Source organism: Mesoplodon mirus (assembly GCF_964341445.2).
Source record: "Mesoplodon mirus genome assembly, chromosome: 2".
NCBI classification, from domain to species: domain Eukaryota; kingdom Metazoa; phylum Chordata; class Mammalia; order Artiodactyla; family Ziphiidae; genus Mesoplodon; species Mesoplodon mirus.
In genome coordinates, this window is record NC_138977.1 from 222,342,590 (window position 1) to 222,363,238 (window position 20,649).

A 20,649-nucleotide genomic window follows, 5' to 3' on the forward strand; every position below is an offset into this window, starting at 1 on the left:
CTACCACTACTGTTATGACCACCAGGTCAGGAGGAAGTGCCACTTGTCTTGGTTGGCTAATGGCAGGATGATTTTGTCCAGATCATTTCATGTTTTGGTGTGAAATGGATATTGTGCCATCCTGATTTATGTCATTGGAAATAACAGCTGTGAAAACACTTTGAAAAACATTTTGAAGAGCTAGGCCACAGTGAGTGGTATTGTTATTCATACTCCTTGTTCATTCTCATTGGAGAGAGTAGTGTTGTGTGGTCCGGGAAAACGGTTTTGGATCTACGTTTTTATTAGTTGTGTGATCTTAGTGGGTAGATCAGTTAACCTGACTCATCTTCTTTAGAAGAGATAGACAGTAGCTGTCACTCCTCAGTCCTTTTACTTTGTTCTGTTAGCTTAGGATCAGAGGTCAACTTTCCTTTGTCTCATCTGGAAACTTCAGTAGGGCCAAGTTCCATCTCAGAGTTAAATAGGGGACTTGAGAAGCCCAGGCACTTTGCCCTTTATCAATCCCCAAAGTGGTTTCTCTTTCCAGAGCTTTATCTATATGAAGCCATTCTCATCCCTGAGAAAACTAACCAATTGCATTTCACTATTGTTTGATTCCTTGGCTACAGGGCCCTAGGACTTGGAAGAGGTTCGGAGGGACATGTCCAAGGGGCCCAGGGCGGCAGATCAGGCTCAGGGTGCTGGTTTCCTACCCAGCACCCTGTCCTCCTTGCCCACCACCTCCACGCTTCCTGAGGACAGGTGCTTGTGATGAGCACACCCACGGTGCGGGCTGTCTGTCCTTTTCTTACTGTCATTCATGAGGGCTGCACCAGGAAGGAATGCATGTGGACCATGGAACCTCCAAAAGGACAGAGGATTCAGACGTGGTGTGTAAGTAGGAACATCATTCCTGCCCTGCTGAGAGGTGACCGTGATTTATACGTAAGAATCTGGACTTGGCCACAAGGGACCTGAGCGGGGAGCTCTGTGGCCTTGCGCTGGTTTGGGCTTCCTCACTGCTAACATGGGGGTGTTGCAGTTGTGGATGGCTCAAAGTCCACAGCACAGGGAATGGCACTTTTTATTGCTCTGGTTGTGCCTGTCCTGGGGAAGGGGGCTGGTCCTCACTGCAGGGAAGCTCCTTGAGGGGTCCTGGGGCAGGGTCCTCAGGATGATTCTGCAGTACCCCTGACTCTGGTGTCTTCTTTAAAGTGGCCTCTTCAGTTCCTTCTTTGGCCGTTTTCTAAGAATCTGACCAATACCAGTTCCTTTCTGAATTTAACTTGCTCTAAAGCCAAATCAACTTAGATGAAGTAACCAGGATCGGTGCACTTTCTTCTCTTGGTTCCCCATATGAATGAAGGTTATCGTTGCAAGAAGGTGGGACAGTCATATTTTATTCACTGCTTTGATGCTGAATCTTGACAAATATTAAAAGTGAAGAGTATACGGGGAGGGGATCCCAACCCAAGCCAGGAAGCTTTTGAGTGGCTAGAAAAATCATTGCATTAAGCCATAATAAACATCAATCTGCAGGTATGTTATAGTTTTATGTTTTTTAGAGAACACTGACTACCTGTAACTGCTTTTGTATTGGAGCAGGAAAGCTGGACCCAAATCTGAAAATCTTTCATCTGTTAGCCCTAATACATACTCACAAGTACATCGCAGTCTTGGGGAAGTACAATTAAAAGGGGTAATCCTTTTTTCAAGTCCTCAGGTTTAATTTTCATGATTACGGTAGATTATGAGGCATTCTGCGTCTCAGTCTCCAAGAGAGACAGCGCCTTCTCTTCAGTCCCTTTCAACAGTTGTTTATGGCAGTTTCAGCCTCTTTCTGCCTCTCGGAGGCTCTTTATTTTTAAAGCAAGGCAGACAAGGCCTAAAATTATTCCATTAAAGAGGGGCAATTTTTGTAATGGGACTTAGAGTGCTTTGCAGAAGTGCAGGCAAGTTTCTTCAATATCCTGAGCATTATTCGCTCATTTAGTTAAATGATGTTTCTAATTCCCTGGTAATTACGTGTAATGAGGCACTTTTTCTCTTCTTGATGAGACTTTAGCCTAATATGAGATGGCGTATTTTTTTCTTTTTTTTTTTTTCCATGGGGATAATTACCCCTTCCCAGGAAAAGCAGGGTTTGTTGCACAGAATATAGCAAATTATTTTATTTCCTGCCATCTTGACTGCCAGTAAATTATAAAATTAAGTTTCAGTGGTGCATTAGCACCATTTTGGAAAAAGCTCCAGACTATTTTTCTTTTTCTTCTTTCTTTCTTTTTTTCTTTTCTTTTCTTTTCTTCTTTTTTTTTTTTTTTTAAATTCATGTACTGCTGTCCTCTGGAACTGTAGAGGCTATTATTCATAGAATAGATGTTTTTCTGCCAATTCCTAGTATTCAGATGTATTGAAGCAGCAACATAGGTTTAATTTTTCTGGCTGATATCCAATGTAGAATGTTCTTGTAAGCGTCTTTGTGTTCGGATAATTATCATCACAAAGTTAAGTAATATGTCCCCTCTTTCTCTGCTCTCCCCTCACTCCTCCTTTGGATGTCAAATTACCTTTTTTTTGTGCAGTGCTTCAATTAGATGCAAAGCAACTAAATTTGAATCACATGAAAGTGGTGACCAACTATTAAAAGGCAAGAAATTCAGAGTTAATATAGTCACTCTACCTAACTCTTCCTGTTGTTAAAAAGCAAATTTGAAGAGAGAAAAATATGAAGAGAACATCATTAATTAAGGACAATGTCATGTCATATTTTTACCGATTTTAGAATTGTATGTGTGTGCGCATGTGTGTCCATGCATGTGTGTGTGTGTGTGTGTGTGTGTCTGCCACTGCTTTTTTGGTCTTTGTTTCTGAAGAAGACACATTTCTTAGGTAACAGAATGGGATGGAAAGAGGAAAAGAGAGCCGAGAACTGGGAGTCAGGGGCTAGAATTTTAGGGTAGTCTCTGCCTCACCTGGCTGTGTGGTTTGGGTGTGATGACCTCTTCGAGCCTCAGTTCCCTCCTCTGGAAAATGCACGGGTTCCCGCAGATGAGCTGTAAGAGTTTAGGAACCTGAAAGTTCTCCATTTTAATTAGTGAAAGGATCATGTATTGGGGTCATTCCAAAGCAGCCTAGATTTGAGGTTTGTGTGTTGCATTACTTTAGTGGAACATATACCTGTGGCTTCTAATCGATGTCCCAGTATTTTCTTTTTCTTGAGGATGACAGAAGACTCTTTTTGTTTGTCCTTTTCGTATAAATGGAGAACACCTGTTTGATGTGGGCTGCTTTCTCCATGTTTCGGGAATGGGGAATGTTCACTGAAATGATGAGTCTTTCTCACTCACGTGTGTCATCAACCTGCAATAAAAACCTCCCATCTGGAGTTTTTATTTTAAGAAACTGCCATTTGGGGTAATTCTGTTTTAGGGTATTTGTGTTGCTTACTTCATTTTTCCCCTTGGGATCACCGAGGTTCACGTGCTGCTTCCTGATGGAATGTGTTTGTCTCCTGTGCATTGGATGACTCCGGTGCCCAACCTGGGGACCTGGCACAGGCCAGCACCTGTGGCCTAAGTACCTCTGTGTCACAGTAAGAAGTACACTCTACACTGGGTTGGATAGTGTCCACACAAAATTCATGTCCATCCAGAACCCATGAATGTGACCTTGTTTGGAAATAGGGTCTTTGCAAATGCAATCCAGGTAAGATGTGGCCATATGCAATTAGGGTAGGCCCTAAATCCGATATGACTGCTGTCCTTATAAGAAGAGGAACATTTGCGCAGACACACAGAAGGAAGATGGAGGCAGAGATTGGAGTGATGCATTTACAAGCCAAGGCACACTGGGGGCACCAGAAGCTGGAAGAGGCAAGCCTCCACTAGAGGCTTTGGAGGGAGCACACCCTGCCAACACCTTGATTTGAGACTTCTGGGCTCCAGAGCTGAGAGTAACTTTCTGTTGTTCGAAGTCACCAAGTTCAGGGTAATTTGTTACAGCAGCGATAGAAAACTAATACAGGCTCTAAGGCACATTCTGATAGTTCTGCATTTAGGTAGAAACTGCTGATGAAACCTTTTTTGTGTGTGATTAGTTTGACATATTTCTGTCATTTATAAACATCTATACAAATCTCAGAAAAGAATTTCCCCCTTGGGGGAAAATGGATCTGTATTTTTAATTTTTCCAGCTTTACTGAGATATAATTGACATATAACATGGTGTAAGTTTAAGGTGTACAACATGTTGACTTGATACACTTATATACAGTGAAATGATTACCGCTGTGTCGTTAGCTAACACCTCTGTCACTCCACATAATAGCCATTTCTTTTTTTTGTGATGAGAACCTTGAAGATCTACTCTCTCAGCAACTTTCAAGTATATAGTACAGTATTATAATCACTATGCTGTACATTAGATCCCCAAACATATTCATCCTATGACTGAAAAGTTTCTCCCCTTTGACCAACATCTCTCCATTTTTCCCAAGCCTCAAACCCTGGTAACAACCATTCTACTCTGTTTCTATGACTTTGGCTCTTTTTAGATTTCACACATAAGGGCTAACATACAGTATTTGTCTTTGTCTTTGGCTTCTTTCACTTAGTGTAATGCCCATAAGGTCCATCTGTGTAGTCACAAATGGCAGGATGTCTTTCTTTCTCGTGGCTGAATGATATTCCACTGTGTATTTGTACCACATCTTCTTTGTCCACTCATTAGTTGACCGTCACTTAGGTTGTTTCCATATCTTGACTATTGTGAATAATGCTGAAGCAAACCTGGGACTGCATATATCTCTTCAAGATCCTGACTTCGTTTCCTTTGGACATATACCCAGAAGCGGGATTGCTGCAACATTTTAAATTTTTTGAGGAGCCTCCATACTGTTTTCCATATGGTTGTACCAATTTATACTCCCACCAACAGTGCACAAGTTTTATTGTTTCTCCACATCCTTGGCAACACTTGTTATCTCTCGGTTTTTTGATGAGTCATTCTAATAGGTGTGAGGTGTTGTCTCCCTTGTGGTTTTTGTTTACATTTTCCTTATTAATAGTGATGCTGAGCATCTTTTCATGTACCTGTTGGCCATTTGTATTGACACATATTTTAACTGGTGGTTAAATACGGAGGGTGTAAGTTGCCACTGGCCCATGTGGGATTGGCCAAATATTTTATCTGCTCATCCAGGCCTGAGCATCCCCAGGGAGGAAGCCAACCCCTGGCCTGGCCTAACACAAGCTTCCAGTTGTTTGTTGCTACTTTGAGGGAACCTTGGGGGTGTTCAGTGGACATCTCAGGGGAGGTGAGGTCAGCAGGGTAGGCTTGGCTGCCCTTCCTCCTTCCTGACTTTAGTCTTTCCACCTGTAAAAACTACTAACACGCTAAATTGTGAGTGAGCGTCAGGTGAAATCAAGAACATGTGATTTAACACTGCAGTGAGCTCGGTAGATAATTGTCATTGTTGTTATTTTGATTTCATGTTGGTAAGCCGACCCCCAGGCTTTGAAATGGATATCTGGAGACGAATCGGTGTTGTAATCTCAAGTTACAACTCTGGAGCCTTTACTGAAGGAAAAGGAATTTTTATTTTTAAGAATGAACAATGGTAGGGGAAACCTGTGTGGCGCTGAATTCAAGAAATGGGACACCCAGCCACTGGCATTGGGGACGCTCCCAGCAGATTCTGCAACCTTTGCTTGAGTTCTTTTTTTTTTTTTGCGGTATGAGGGCCTCTCACTGTTGTGGCCTCTCTCGTTGCGGAGCACAGGCTCCGGACGCGCAGGCTTAGCGGCCATGGCTCACGGGCCCAGCCGCTCTGCGGCATATGGGATCTTCCCGGACCGGGGCACGAACCCGTGTCTCCTGCATCAGCAGGCGGACTCTCAACCACTGCGCCACCAGGGAAGCCCTGCTTGAGTTCTTGTTCACTGCAGTGACCACTGACCACTTGCTGAGACATCCTCACCAATGTCCAGGTGACCCTCGTGTTGTTCCTTGGGTGGCCGAGGGTGGAGGCTGAGGGAGCAGGTGAAAAGGGAGAGGGCTGGAAAGTTCCTCTTAGCGTAGGAATCAACACAGATTTGAATCTTCAGTCCTAAGGGTTATAAATAATGTGAGTTTTCATTGATGGGAAAGCAGTGCTACATTTAGTACAATAATTAGTTATTTGATTACTTTTGTTTTAGCCTGAAGTAGAGGACAATTGACAAATGTGAATACCTCTGAGACTGATGGGGCACAGTAAACTAACTTTATTTATTACAAAATGCAATTTTATTAATATGAATTGACAGTAATTAATTTGCTAGTGTTGATGTTGTTAATAATTGCATGTAATTTATGAAATATTCATGCTAGAGCAGAATAAAATAATGCATAGGTCCTCTGGCTTATTTGTTTAAAAGGCTGAATATTTCAACAAAGCCTTTCGAATTCCATGTATTCATATTACAGTGGCTTGAAATCCCACAAAATAACCACAAATATTTAGTTGCATTGTGCCTTTTCATTCCTTATTTTAGCAGTTCTTAACTTGACTTCCAGGCACTTCCAGGGATACTGTGACTGTACCTCAGTGCACCATGACACTCCTGAAATTAAATAGGAGAATGTAATTTTTACGAGCCTCCTCCAAAGATAAAGCACTTACCGCTGCACTATCTAACTTAATCTTCATAAAAATTCCAAAAATAGCTATTTTGTTCCCATTTCACAGATAAGGAAACTAAGGCTATGAGTGGAGAAGCCTTGGTTCTCGGTAGCCGTGCAAGGTCAAGTGGCAGAGGCAAGCCTCAGCCCGGGTCCTCCAGATCCTCAATCCAGGACCCACAGAGTGAAATCTAATTTTGCTTTTATTCCAATTTTTTTTTTTTTTTTCTGAATGAAAGTATGGGCTGTTTCCCCCTCCTAATTCAGTTTGGCCCTCTTGTTCCTAGAAAAGGATTGTAATTAGAGAGAATCACAATTGAATTGAGCTAATGCGATCAACGACATAGGAGCTGGAGTCTGTGACCTGGCTCTGTCGAGGGCTTTAGTCACTGTCTCACTTCACAGGCCCCCTCCCCACTCTGCGGGCTGCAGCCCCGGGGCCCCAGGGCAGCTGTGTTTAGGGGGGGAGAAGAGGCAGCTGTTGGGTTCTGGAACATGTGCCCAGAGATCCTGGCTCAGTTCTAACTCCCTGGGCTGACTTCACAGGCCTGCAACCTGTTCCCATGCTCAGAAGGGCCCTCGCATCTGGTTTCCTATTGTCAGCATCCTGAGATTCTGAATCACTTTTAAACAACAGACCCCACGTTTTCATTTTGCACTGGACTCGAAAATTATGTAGCTGGTTCTGTGCTTCCTCTGGAACTCGGAGACAAGTCGTCTTGCCCCTCTGAGCCTCAGCTCTTTATCTGAGAAACGAAGATAGGATGTTTTACTCCACAAAGTTCTCAAGGGGTTAAGTGAGAGCATGCCCATGAATGCAACCCACGGCCAATGCCAGGCTTCTGTATTAGACTGTCTTCCAGCACCAGCATCTATCAGGCCTCACCGAGTGAGCAAGAGCTGGAGCTTGTTCCAGGAGGAGGGCAGCAGGGAGTCTGAGTCCAGTCCAGGCCTCTTCCTGAGCCCCTCCGAGCCCTGTCCCAGGTCAGAGCCACTGGATACTTAAAAATCCGACAAAGACCTAAGTCCACAGATAATTCAGGGTGATAAGTTTGCCCCACATTTTTGGCTGGGGTCTTCGGAGGTCAGCTCTGGAGACAGACAAATGGGGGGAAGTTTAGGGTTCAAAAAACCACCTACGGTCTACAAGTTTTTAGCCCTCAGGCATGTGCCCTACTCATTTTGAGAAGAAAAGAAAAATGCTTTTTGCGCAGAGTTTCCAACTGACTGTTTGTCTTTCTACCTGTGACCTCGGACACGTCAGTCTTCTCATTTATAAAATGATAATAATGTTGGTTACCCCCGACCTGTCCCTGCAGTGACCAAGGCACCGGGAGGGGGCTCGTCTTCACTGGTGTAGCTGGCCTTCTTCCCTGGTGAAGGGCTGAGGCTGGCAGGAGTCTCTCGGTGCCACAAGGGTCCATCTGCAGGGCAGGACCTGCATGCAGGCATGCTGACCTGCGGCACAGGACTGACAGGGACGGGGGATGGTCCTTAAGTGAAGGCAAATGGAGAGAGAGAGAGAGAGTGCATATCAATGACCAGTAATTCCTGAACACTCCAGGCTCAGCGCCAGTGGAGGGGTGGTGGGCACAGAACCACTGTCCTGCCTTCCTGGGGACTTGCCTTCCTGGGCTCTTCCTTGGGCAGCGAGTGGTGCCTGTGCTTGTTGAGTGCTTGCTGTGTGTGTGGCACGGTGCCACGTCCTGGGCCGAGCCCTCACCCACCACCCTATGGTGGGGATTCCTGGCTCCACTTTGCGGCATGACTTGGGTTGTCACTATATTTCCCAGTTGCGTGGCTTTGGGAAGTCAGTGGACCTCTCTGAGCCTCAGTTTCATCATCTAGAAGTGGGGATAATAGTCTTCACGGGGAGAATAAATGTGACAACCCTGTCTGTAAAGGAGAAAACCTGTTTTACATGTTGGTGCTATATGGGGTGCAAAAATCACTGTATCAGAAAGTTATGAAGATGTTAGGAGATATATGAACGAATAATGAGAACTTAGAATATCTTACATGTTCAGGTGCAAACGTTGATGGAGTCGCGTGCAATTATAAGCAATACCAGCAGGATAACCACTGCCCAGCTGGTGGGGGCTGAACAGGGATCTGCACTCTGGTCCTTCAGAGACCAAAGCCCATGTTTTTAAGCACCACACTGCAGGGCCCCTGCTAGCTTTTGTGAGTCTCAAGACCACCCTGTTCTGGAGGCCAGGAAAGAATTAAGACTGAGGTTGGAGAGAGGACCCGATACCTGGAGAAATGCTAGGCAGTAGGGGCTGAGGACATTTAATTTCAGAAGCTGGGGTCTGGAGTTCATCATTCATTCATTTATTTAACAGATGTTTATTGAGCAGATATTATGTACCAGGGACTGGTCTGGGTGTTTTAGACACCATGGTGAGCAAAACCAGATACAGTTGCAGCTCTCACTGAGTTTCTGGGCTATGGAGGAGGCATAGGAAGTAACTAACCACACAAATGAGCTGTGCTGTTGTAAAGGATGCAGGCGTCTGCAAACGGCAAACACGTGATGTAAGGAGGGCCTGGAAAAGGCTGTTGGGCAGCTTCCGCCTTCTCCTAGAAAGGAAGATAGAGAGGGAGGGAGGCCTGAGCAAAGGCCCTGGGGCAGCTCCAGGGCGTTGGAGCTAAGAGCAGGGAGTGAGGGTGGGACAATATATGGTGAGGGAAGGGGGTCAGGGCCACGTTATGGGGTTTTGTCCTCATCCTGAGAGCAGTGGGAAGCTTTCTGAGGGTTTTCACCAGGAAAACGATACAGATCAAATTTGGGCTCTGAAAAGTTCACTCTGGCTTCAGTGTGGAGAATCCACTCAGAGCAAAACCATTCAAAGTGACAAAAAACAAAGAACATACCAGTTGAGTAAAATCTTAAATAGCTAATTCATTAACTAGACTAACAAAGTCAAGAAATGCCCCCACCAGGACTTCCCTGGTGGCGCAGTGGTTAAGAATCCACCTGCCAATGCAGGGGACACGGTTCCAGCCCTGGTCCGGGAAGATCCCACATGCTGCGGAGCAACTAAGCCCGTGCGCCACAACTACTGAGCCTGCGCTCTAGAGCCCACGAGCCACAACTACTGAGCCTGCGTGCCACAACTCCTGAAGCCCGCACGCCTAGAGCCTGTGCTCCGCAACAAGAGAAGCCACCACGATGAGAAGCCCGCACACCGCAACGAAGAGTAGCCCTCACTTGCCGCAACTAGAGAAAGCCCACATGCGGCAACGAAGACCCAACACAGCCAAAAATAAACAAATTAAATAAATAAATTTATTTTAAAAAAAAGAAATGCCCCCACCCAGTCACCCGCACGTGTGCATGGCACGTGCACGGCATCATCACAGCGCACCTGGGCATATGACCAGATGGAGGACGTACCCGAGCCTCTCGTTTCTGTGCCCACACAGTTGGCTCAGCACCTGAGCTGACTTCCTGGGCCCTCAAGACATGCCTGCTGTGGACTTATATACACTACTAAATGTAAAACAGATAGCTAGTGGGAAGCAGCCGCATAGCACAGGGAGGTCAGCTCGGTGCTTTGTGACCACCTAGAGGAGTGGGATAGGGAAGGTGGAAGGGAGATGCAAGAGGGAGGAGATATGGGGATATATGTATATGTATAGCTGATTCACTTTGTTATAAAGCAGAAACTAGCACACCATTGTAAAGCAATTATACTCCAATAAAGATGTTAAAAAAAAAAAGACATGCCTGCTGGATAAATGGACACATGAGTGATGGTGCCATCCTGCCAGCCAGGCTGTGACATCTGAGTCCACACTCTGTGAGGTGAGAGGATTTCTGGGGGTGCCTGTTTCCAGGGTACTGACTTCCCGCTCATCCCTCCAAGCTTGGGGGCTGGTAGGTTGGTCCCTGAGGGGCTGGGCAGTGGAAGTAGGAGGTGCTGAGGGTAGGAATGAGAAAGTAACTGCTCAGTACTGAGAAGTTCAAGGGGAAGGTCACTTAAAACCACCCCTGCACACCCGGCTCCATCCTTTGGGGAGACCGTGAAGGAAGGAGAGTGGGGAGTTAATACCAAACATGTAAGGTGGTTGTTTTTTTTTTTAAGATATTTTATTAAAAATTTTTTTTTAATTTTAAAAAATTTTATTGGTGCATGATTTACAATGTTGTGTTAGTTTCAGGTGTATAGCAAAGTGATTCAGTTATACATATACATATATCCATTCTTTTTCAGATTCTTTTCTCATGGAGGTTATCACAGAATACTGAGTAGAGTTCCCTGTGCTGTATCGTAGGTCCTTGTTGGTTATCTATCTTATATATAGTAGTGTGTGTATGTTAATCTCAAGCTCCTGATTTATCCCTCCCCTGAGCCTGTACAATTAAAGACTAAGGGTCCCTCAAAACAGAGGAGACTTGAGGGGGGGCGTGGGGGAGGTGGGAGGTGGGTTCCTTCCCATGTCGTGCACGCATGCCCCCTCTCCCTGGAACTTCCATGGTGTGCTCTTTTTTTTTTTTTGGCTGCGTTGGGTCCTTGTTGCTGTGTATGGGCTTTCTCCAGTTGTGGCGAATGGGAGCTACTCTTCATTGCGGTGCACGGGTCTCTCACTGCGGTGGCTTTTCTTGTGGAGCACGGGGCTCTAGGCACGCGGGCTTCAGTAGTTGTGGCACGTGGACTCAGTAGTTGTGGCTCATGGGCTCTAGAGCGCAGGCTCAGTAGTTGTGGCGCACGGGCTTAGTTGCTCCGTGGCATGTGGGATCCTCCCAGACCAGGGATCAAACCCGTGTCCCCTGCATTGGCAGGCGGATTCTTAACCACTGCACCACCAGGGGAAGTCCCCCGTGGTGTGCTCTTAATGGGGCCATTTCTTATACTCGCTGCCTCAGAACTGGAGGTGGGCTGGGTGAGTGAGTTTAAGAGGGAGCCTTGGCTTTTCCGGCAGCAATCTGGGAAAAGACATCAGCGGGAGAGAGATTGGCAAGAGAGAGCAGGAGCTTGCCAGGGTGAAGGGTTACTCTTTTATAACTTGGAGGCCTGGGCAGTGAGATGCACCCTTCCTGCCTGCTCCGCTGCAGCCTCTGCCACTCCGTCTAGCCTGACCTGTGATTTGAGATGAGCCAGTCATAATTCCTGGAGGGTGATGGAGAGAATGAGTGCGTCACAAAGCAATTTGGTGCCAAGTGTCTGAAGGAGGAGTGGCAGCTAGAGACAGAGGGGTCGGGTGGGGGGGGCTCACGTGGTGCGGGGGCCACCTGACTGGGGTCCCTGGGGCCCAGATCAGAGCTGGGATTCTCCAAGACTGAGCTGTGTTTGCTCAGCCTTGTGGCTTGTGAGATGAGTCAGCCTGGGTAGGTGTCCAAGTCTGTCCTGGTGTATTAATTATCTATCGCTACCCAAACCTTAGTGGCTTCAAACAAAAAATTATGATTTCAAACAGCCCATGGGACAGAAATCCATGAGTGGCTTATTTGGGCCCTGGCTCAGGGCCTCTCAGGAGGCTGTAGTCAAGCTCTTGGTGGGTGGGGCTCCAGGCATCTCAAAGCTCAACTGGGGCTGGTGAATTCACCTCCAGGAGAGCTCACTCGCCTGCCTGGCAAGTTAGCGCTGGCTGTTGGCAGGAGGCCTCAGTTCCTTGCCATGTGGACCTCTCCGTAGGGCTGCTTGAGTGTCCTCACAACAGGGTGGCCAGCTTCCCTGAGAATGAGCATCCAAAGATGAAAGCAGTGACTTTCAGGACCAGCCTCAGAGTCATGCTCTGCCATTTTGCAATGTACAGTTGGTTTCACAGGGCAGCCCTCTTTCATACGGAGGGGACCAAGCAGAGACGTAAGGATCACTGGGGACCATCTGGAGGCTGGCAACCCCACCCGTAAGAGAGCAACTGTGTGTGCCCACTGCCTTGATGTGGGGATAAAAGGAGATCTTGGACTTCCCTGGTTGCGCAGTGGTTAAGAATCCGCCTGCCAATGCAGGGGACATGGGTTCGAGCCTTGGTCCGGGAAGACCCTACATGCTGCGGAGCAACTAAGCCCGTGAGCCACAACTCCTGCGCCCGTGTGCCACAACCACTGAAGCCTGCGCACCTAGAGCCCGTGGTCCACCACAAGGGAACCCACTGCAATGAGAAGCCTGCGCACCACAACGAAGAGTAGCCCACGCTTGCTGCAACTAGAGAAATGCCGGTGCGCAGTAATGAAGACCCAAAGCAGCCCAAAAAAGAAAAGGAAATCTTGTGTGGGAAGGAGCTCAGAGAAGCAGGGGGGTGGGACGTGCTGTCATGGTTAGGAGCTCAGGCTTGGGGCACGACAGGATGAGGTGTCTGAAATGAGAGGTGCTGTAAGGGTAAAACACACTTCAGATTTCTAGGACTTAATATGAAAAAGAGAATGTAAATGATCTCATTAAATGTTGAAATGATATTTTGGATAGTGTGCTAAAGACATTTTTTATTAAAATTAATTTCACTTGTTTCTTTCCATTTGTTAAGGTGGCTACTAGAAAATTTAAAATTACGGATGTGGCTGGCATTTTATTTCATCAGATAGCACTGGCCTGCGCCATGAGCCCGGGATTGGAGTCCTCATCTATCTCCCCTGCAGAACTTCCAAAGGGCTCAGTGCATGGCTGAGTGAGTGCTCTGAACACAGTACACATCCAAGGAATGTTGAATAGGCAGCTGGGGAGAGGGAATACCAAGATCTTTGGCGTCAGACAAACCTGGATTCAAATCCTGGCTCCATTTCCAAGGTCCCTAACCTCTATGATCAGAGATTCCACACCTGTAGAATGCGTCCCCCAGTCTCTGCTCAGCTCACTTTGCTCAATTCAGATGAAAATACAAACGAGGCAGGACCTTGGACTAACAGGAGGGTTCATTATGCAGGTTCTTCGTATAAATGCACGCTGGCCTCAGGCTAGAAGCAGCTAAGGGGCTCACTGGGGACAAGGCTAAGGAGTGGCAACACGTGAGCCGAGACACGTGGCAGGCCTGTACCTGTACCGCCAGCCCCACGGTGGCCGTTGGCAGAAGCAGCTTTGGATTTTCTGATTTTCCTGTTCTGCTTCTGTGTCCCTTTGTGGCCTTGTCTTGATCCCTGATGGAAGCGGAGGCTACCTACCAGGGAGTGAGAACATATCAGCCTGCCCAGTACTGTCCCATGCCCTTAGCCCATCACGGGCGATGGCTTGAGGAGGTGCCTCCTGACAGGGGAAACTGGTCCCAGGGCAGCGGAGCAGGGACATGTCAGAGGGGCAGCCCACCTCCCCAGGGCCCCTCCGCAGGGGCCTCCCTCCCCATCCCTCCCCTGAGAACCAGCTCTGAGCTCCACACCCTATCTCTGTTCCCAGAGGGAGCGAGACACACAAAAGGGAGTCGTGTTTGCTGTTATCAAGACACAAAATCCTTGCACTTAATTAAAACATGCCATGGCAACCAGCGTGCTGTGGGTAGCTAGGCTCGGAGTGTCCGTCGCCACCGAGGGTGATGCCCACGTGCCGTCTCTTTGTTCCAGGAGAGGTGACTGCGCTGTGCCTTTTGTGAGCATGGCCTTTGTCTGCAGCTCCAAGGGAGGAAACTTGGGGCCTCACTGGGGCTGATGCCTGTGGCCGTTTGGGGGCCAGTGCCCTCTCCAGGCTAGGAAGCCAGGCAATCCCAGAGCAGGTTTGGACCCCCCTACATCAGCTGAAGGCCCCACTGGGGACAAAGTTGTGACCAGATGCAGTCCCCATACTCTGGATGCTGCTGGGTGGGACACACACAGCCAGATTGCTACTGGACAGGGGATACGGACTTTGGTAGGGAGGCAAGCAGCTGGTGGAAGGAATCAGAGAAGGCTTCCTGGAGGAGGGTTCACCTGAGTATTAGGAGTTGCGGGAATAGTCAGAGTCTGGTGGAAGGAGTGGCACAAGCCCAGGCGTGGAGGTGAGAGAGAGCATGGCGTGCGGGGGCTGACGCAGGTCCGTGCTCCTAAACCATGAGGTGCCAGGAGGAAGTGTAGGGGACCGCAGCTGAGAGGCATGGATGTTCCTTGGTGTGGGAGACAGGGAGCCACAGGAGGTTGCTGAGTAGATCAGAGTCAGGTCAGAGTCTGCTGAGCTGGGGTGCGGCGCTGGGCAGAGTCCCGTCCACGCCGCCGAACGCCCCTGCCCGGGGACCCTGCCCCACCCACCGCGGAGGAGCTGGCAGCCTCGCCCGCAAGCCATGTCCCTTCATGTTTTTGCTTTCAGTCACGTTTTCTTCATGCTCAACAGCTTTCATCTGAAAAAGGAAATTTGCAGACACTGAGACAGCAGCGCCACTTGCCGTGAAGGGGACGCGAGGGCAGAAGCGGCTGGAGTAGACGTGGTGAGGGTCGGCAGGGTCTCCAGCCTGGCTCACGGGGGGGAATGATGGCTCCTCTCTCTCCTCGCTCCCTGTGAGGTTCAGACTTCTGCTGCGGCCACAAGGGGTTCCTGATGGGGAGAGTGGATGACCTCAGAGAATTCTGATTCCCACTGCAGAAGGACACGGCAAAGTGCGTGCCCAGGGCGAGGCAACTCAGCATCCAGGGACCAGAGCGGTCTTGGAGTCAGGTATCAGACAGCTGTGTGACCTCAGGCAAGTCATTTAACCTTTCTGAGCCTTGGGTTTCTCATTTTTAACACAAGGAAAGGATAAAATCACTTATGTGAAACATGTAGCCAGTGCTTGCTGCACAGAAGTTCTTCAAAACGTGACGTCTGTTGTTTCCAGTTCAAAGCGACAGACAAGTGAACTGAGTCCAATGTGCTTCACTTACATCAGAGCTCGTCAACTGCAGATTTCTCCAGGATTCTGAAGGCTTTCGAGGCTGGCTGTGGGGACGGAGGGACCACTTTAGGGATGCAGCTCCCTTCTTTAGCAGTGGTAGAAAACCCTCTGGAACACAGGGACAGGGTGAACCTTTCCTTGACAGAAGCCAGCCCAGGGCCCTTCCCCCAGAAGGGGAGTGTCTGCAGCCCTAGACAAGAGGGTCCCAGGGCATCTGCTTCCTCTACTGCCTGTGCACAGTGGGCTTCAGGTACCGATGCCAGGCCAGTGGTGACAGCATTGGCTGTAGCCAAGAGAGTCCTCAGATTTAAGAGCCAAGTCCTTAGACTTGGATTTAAGATACAACTGCCTTAATACCCTAAATTAAAGTTCTATTAAGGTTTCTTATGTGTTGCAGATGCCTTGAGCTACTGCATAGAGAACGGAGGCTCTTGGGTCATGTGTCTCGTGGCTCTAGACTAGGCAGGAGACGACACAAGCCGGCATGGCATGCATGGGGCCAGGTTGGGAAGCCCAGAAACCTCATTTTGGGGACTTCTTTGTCCAGAGACAGAATCCATCTCAGTACAAAGGCTGTTGCTTGGGTGGGGTAGATTTTCAGGGTCTTTAAATGCCATAAATACAGAGGCTCTGATTTAAGAGCCTCATGGACAGTAATTTTTTAGGTCATTTATACAGCTTGAGCCCTTCCCCCTCCCATCCAGTTTTACCCTGTGCCTTCTCGAGCCCAGCCTGGGAAGGAGGAACTGGTTTTCTTTAAATAAACACGGGCTGCTGCATCCGATTCAGATGGGGGCGGTTTAAGGACCCTTGTGATTCCTCAGTTCACTTCTAAGGTTTAGGACTTTGGAATGAATTAAAGCACCAAAGGCAAGAAGCCTGGAAGGGAGAAAATGATGATTCCCGCTGGTTCCTCCCAGCACCTGCGTTACCTGTGGCAGTCTGCCCCACGGGGAGCCCGAGTCACTGAGAGGGAAATGGCACAATTCAGGACCGTTTAGAGACTGGGCTCATATATCAGCCATTAGGGAATTTTACTGGATGAGAAAATGAGAACTTTTTGTAGTTGCTAAAAAGAGCACCATTCTTAATTTGACCTCTTCTTGGCGGTGGGAGATGGGCACTTTATCTGAAACACAAGTGCACAGAAAAGGAAGAAAAAGAAAGCCATTGGTGTGAGGAGGGGCGGCCAGGCTGCATCCCGTTCCCGAGGCCACATGTCTACCTTGGTCCCTGGACCAAGTTTGAGGGATAAGACAGGGTCATCAGCGACCCTGTCTTATGGCTCTGACGGGTGGAGGCTCTGATGGAAAATGTGCTTTAAGACACTGTGGACCTAGAGATTATCATACTGAGTGAAGTAAGTCAGACAGAGATCATGTGATATTGTTTATATGTGGAATTTAAAAAAAAAATGATACAAATGAACTTATTTATAAAGGAGAAATAGACTCACAGACATAGAAAACAGACATGGTTACCAAAGGGGAAAGGGCGGGGGGAGCGATAAACTAGGAGTTTGGGGTTAAAATATAAACACTACTACATATAAAATAGATGACCAACAAAGACTACTTACTGTATAGCACAGGAAACTACACTCAATATCTTGTAACAACCAATAATGGAAAAGAATCTAAAAAAGAACATATATATGTAACTGAATCACTTTGCTGTACACCTGAAAGCAACACGACATTGTAAATCAACTGTATTTCAATAATTTTTTTTTAAACTTAAAAAAAAAATGCTGTGTACATTGGACCAAACCACAAAGTGACTTAGTACTTGTAGCAAATGACATTTACAATCAAAGTTTGAAAGATGCAGTTTTGCGGTAGCCTGAACAAAGCCCAAGAATAGGAGGGAGGGCTTCCCTGGTGGCGCAGTGGTTGAGAGTCCGCCTGCCAGTGCAGGGGACGCGAGTTCGTGCCCCGGTCCGGGATGATCCCACGTGCCGCGGAGCGGCTGGGCCCGTGAGCCATGGCCGCTGAGCCTGCGCATCCGGAGCCTGTGCTCCTCAATGGGAGAGGCCACAACAGTGAGAGGCCCGCATACCGCAAAAAAAAAAAGAATAGGAGGGAAAGAGAGGTTTGAGGGGGCCAGAGTGGTGGGGTGGGTTGCTTCAAAGAAGAATTAGAAAAAACAAAGAGAGACTTTTATGAATGGCATTTCCCATCCTGAGACTTTGTGACATAGAGTAGGACATCAGCTTTAACAGAATGCCTACCAAAAATGGCTTGGAGGATTGTTTATAGTAAGAGCGAATTTCTCATTTCTAAAATGATACTCTTCTAAGTCATGGGGAGACAATCACTACCAGAACTGGCAGTGAGGGATGAGGGGGCCCCTTTGCCTGGAACCCAAGCCCCCTCCCTTATGATAAATCAGAAGGACACTTTTAGCAGCCTGGGCCTGTGTAGTAGGTATGTAGGGATAGCTCACTGTGGCTTTAATTTGAATTTCTTGATTACAAGAGAGGTTGATTACCTTCTTATATGTTTATTGGCATTTGGATTTCCTCTATGTGAAATGTCTCTTTAAGTCCTTTGCCCTTTAAAAAATATTGGATTGTTCGAGTTTATCAAACTGATTTCTGAGACTTCTCTGTATGTCCTGGATCCAAGCCTTTGTTGGTTTTAAGGATTGCACATTTTCTTCTGCTCTGCTCTGGGGCTCCCTTTTTTTCCTCTCTTAATGGTATATTTTTATAAACAGAAATCTTAAAATTTTAGTGTAGTCAATTATATCAGGATTTTCCCTTATGGTTAATATTTTCTGTCTTGTTTTATAATTTTTCCCACAAAGATAGTCTTCTATGTAATTTTGCCTTTTACATTCAGGTCCATAATCTGCCTAGAGTTGATTTCTGAATGTAGTATGAGGTAAAGGTCCAATTAAATTTTTTCCATATGGATACCAAGTTGTCCCAGCTCTATTTATTATCCTTTTTCATTGCTTTACAGCGCTACCTTTACAATAAACCACATGTCCATATATGCATGAATTTGTATCTTGGTTTTATATTCTGTTCCATTGGTCTATTTGTGTCTCCTAAAGCCAGCGCCATACTGCAGTACCAGTTTCATCATAAGTTTTATTTTCTGCTCTTAATATCTGGCAGGACAAGCTCTCCCTCTTGTTCTTCTCAGGAGTTTCGTGGCTAATCTTGGCTCTTCGCTTTTCTACATAAATTTTAGAATCATCTTTCAATTTACACAAAATGTCTGTTGAGAATTTGCTTGGGGTTGCCTTGAATCTATAGATACTTTTAGATGAGAATTAGTATTTTTGCCATATTGAGTCTTCCAATCCATTAGCACGATATATCTCACTGTTTACTTAGGTTTCTTTACTTTTTTCATAGGTATGTGGTTTTCTCTATGACTTCAGTATCTTTTGCTAGCTATATTTATAAGTACTTGCTATTTTTTCTTTTTTTTGGCTGCACCGCGTGGCATGCGGGGTCTTAGTTCCCAACCGGGGATGGAACCCCCACCGCCTGCAGTGGAAGCGCGGAATCTTAACTGCTGGATATCCAGGGAAGTCCCAGTACTTGCTATTTTTGATGCTATTGAAAATTGTATCATTAAAAAATTTATCTGTGTTGTATATAGAAATACAATTCGTTTTTGCACTGATTTTAAAAAATTGTGTAACCCTGTCAGTTTCCCTTATTAATTACAATAATTTATCTAAGAATTCCTTTAGATTTTTAAAATGTAAACAATAATAGCTTCCACAAATAATGACAGTTTGGTGTTTTCCTTTCTGATCCTTACACTATTTATTTGTTTTTTGGCTTTATTGCTCTGCCTAGGACCTCTATTAAAATGTTGAATAGAAATGGTGATAGTAGACATTATTGTCTTATTTGTGATCTTAAAATTCTCATCATTTCCCCAATTAGTATAATGTTTGGTGAGAGTGTATATCCTTTATCAGTTTAAGGAAGGTTCCCTCTATTTCTGGTATTTCTGGCTTACTACAACTCTATTTTTCCATCATGTAGGGACAATGAATTTTATCAAACGCTTCTTATGTATCTATGAAAAAAATCACTTAATTTTTCTTTTTTAATCTGTGAAGGTGGTAAAATACATTCACTGGTTTTCTAATGTTAAACCAACCTTGAATTCCTGGTATAAACTCAACTTGGCTGTAATATAATATTCCTTTCCTACATTGCTGGATTTAGCATGTTAATATTGTTTAGGATTTTTACATCTATATGAACTCTTGAGAGAGATTAAGATGTATTTTTCCTTCATTGTACTGTCTCTATCAGGTTTTCATGTCAATCTTATGCTAGCCTAATGAGTTGGGGTATAGGTCAACTATGTTTTAAGTATAATAGTCTGCCCAGGACACTGCTGCTTCTGCTAGATACCACCACTGCTACCACTGCATTTGAATTCTAACTTTCTCTTGTATTTCCTCATTTGCTCTATGTTCAAAGTCCCCGGTGAAGGTGTCTGACTGGCTGAGCAGGCTGCCTGGGAGTGGGGAGAGGGAGGCTCTGATTCCCTTACCTTTTGTGGTAGCAGGGGTTATACTGCTTTCCAAGACTGGGAGGAGGCTGTATGCTAGACAATTCACTTTCCCTCCCTCCTCCTCCACGAAGAAAGACGAGTGTCCTTGAGAATACCCCTGTACTTATACTCATTAAAGACTGATAACTCTGAGTGGACGAAAGGAAAGAATGAAAAGGAAATGCATATATATAGTTGTTTGGGTCATCACAGTATTCTGCATTTCAGATAACCTGAAATTCCTGGTGGTGAATGGGAACTGGGTATTTAAGAGCTCTTGATAATCTGCAGGATTTAACCTAATTTTAACTCAACATCACCATCTAGTCATCACCTCTATACACTTTAAAGCATCAGTGAGTTTTGAGGACTCAGGAGGTGATAAATGTGAAAACACCATGCATAGTATCCAGCACATAGCACATACTCAAAAATTGCTTGTTCTGAATCTAAAACGTGCTTGATTAATTCCATCTACAGTCTCTCTTTAAAGTGTTATAGAGAAGATCATGGCTGCTTGCTTCTTGCCTTTCCAAGTTGGCTGATCAACAGAACCAGAAGAGAAAATGCCATCCCTCTCGTGACCTTTGTCACTGGTCTCAGGATGCCTTGGAGAATTAAATCTTCCCCGAGGGGTAGGTTCTAAAGTAGGCTCCCAAGTTAAATTTGCATATAATTAGATTCCACCGTGTTCACTTTT